Raw genomic sequence first — 2,256 nt, 5'->3', positions numbered from 1 at the left:
GCAGCTGCCCACGATTCCTCCAGACCAAACTGTGGGACCCACCACCCCCCATCCTAGCATTTCCGCCTGGCGCCAAATGAAAGGCGACCGTCGAAAAGCGGGAGGGAAAGATGGAAAACTACGTAGGCAGGGTAATTGTACGGACATCAAATTTAAAAGTTGAAGTCGCACAAAAATCACATTTAAAAGGAGCTCGGCTTGTAATCAATCTATTTTCCTCGAAAAATATTAACTAAAATTTTCAAAATATCCTTAGAAAAAATACGCTGAAGCACTAGATTTGACAAAGATCATATGTCATGCATGTGTTTAACACAATAGCCTTTAAGGAATTTTTTTATAGAAATTTTTAGATAAAATTTCATCAAAATATAGGTCAACGTGATTGATTGCGATCACAACCCCTTTTCAAAAATTGCTCTATATAAATTAAACTTTGAATATAGTTTCTTTATCAAAAAAAAAAATAGGTGTAATATAGTCCATGAAAAGTTTTTCCACAACTCTCTATTTTAAAGGAATATATAAGAGATTAATGGGTATTCATGTCATATGAGAGGATTTCCTCCTTTACGCCTATGTGGCACAACCCCCACCATCCTCATAAAGTAGGAGAGAGAGTGTGGGTTGGTGTGGATTTATGTCTATTTTATGAGGATGATGGGGATTATGTCTCATAGGCGACTAGAAGGAAAATCTCCTCCTATGACAAGGAGACACATTAATCTCTATATAATTTGCCTCTCTCTTTCATAGTGAGTAATTTAACGGAGAGATGGTTACCGACTTACCGTAAATTAACCCAAATTAATTCTTTATCGTATTCGGTAAATTATACACGTCCATAGGTATAGAGATAAGAAATGTGTATTTTTTCTAATAAATTAAAAATTCACTCAAATAAATAAAAAAAGATTGTAAGTATTTTCTTTTCTTAATACGAGAATTGAATCTAAGGGCCCGTTTGGTTGGTTTCCTAAAACCAAAGAAAAGAAAATCGGTACAAGGAAATCAATAAAATAATATTTTTATCCATTTCCATCCCCAAAACTCACCCATAATATCCAATAAAATATTATTTTTATCATTCAACTCATCTCATTTCATCTCCTTTCTTATCTTTAAAAATAAACCAAACACAATAAATGTGTCATATCATCTAACTCATCGATCACATCTTATTTTATCTTATTTTTAAAAATCACACACATCATCCAATAATATTGTGACAACTCATCTCATCTCATTAAACCTTCATTTCCATCCATTTCCTCAAAAAAAATTAAGAAATTGATTTCCTTAAGTATGTGTCACATCATCTAATAATATACTTCCAACTCATCTCATCTCATCTATTTTCTTATTTTAAAAAATGAACCAAACACAAACAACCTCAAAACATCATCCAATAATATGCCTCCAATTTATTTCCTTATTTTTTTAACCAACCAAACAACCTCAAAACAATTTTTTTTAAAAAATCACTCACATCATCCAATAATAAGGTGACAACTCATCTCCTATTCTATAATTTCCTTCTTTTTTAGACCAACCAAACAATCTCAAAACAATTATTATAGGAAATAGTTTTCCTATTCTTTGATTTCCTAATTTTTTTTTTCCAAAACGAACAGGCCCTAAAATCATAGGAGCTATATTGAAACTCTCAGTCTCAGCTATCTGTCGAGATCACCCGGTACCAACGTGCAGTCAAATACAAAGAAGAGTGGTATTAGGGACACACCATTAAACCACACTCTCAACCACATCCCTCTCTCTCTATAGTGTTGTTTGGATTTTTTTTTAATGAAACATGTGGGTCCCAACAAGCACTATAGGAAGAGAGGGATGTGGTTGGGAGTGTGGTTTAATGGTGTGCCTCTAACATTTCTATACAAAGAAATCAGTATGTCCTAGTCATTTACAAATTTAACCTCAAAATGGACACGTGGAGGTTGAAAGCGGTTTGAGCTCGGATTTCATTCCTACCCAGCCTGCACCCGGAGATTCTACGGGCTGAACCCACGGGATTCGCCAACCGAAACGACCGCTTATTATTAACCAGAAAAAGAAAACCTATTGTTTCCTGCTCATCCGCAAACACCAAACACCGACTAATGCCTTTCGACTTCTACCACGTTCCCTCGTCCTTTAATAAGATTTATACAGAACCAGCGTTGGGCACGAGGGGGAGGACACGTGCGGGGAGGGGTCCTTGCACGTGTAAGCGGAGGGACGGGTGCGGAGCGGTGGCCG

The sequence above is a fragment of the Asparagus officinalis genome, chromosome 9 (assembly GCF_001876935.1).
Source record: "Asparagus officinalis chromosome 9, Aspof.V1, whole genome shotgun sequence".
Lineage (NCBI taxonomy): Eukaryota > Viridiplantae > Streptophyta > Magnoliopsida > Asparagales > Asparagaceae > Asparagus > Asparagus officinalis.
Note: the sequence above shows the minus strand (reverse complement) of the source record.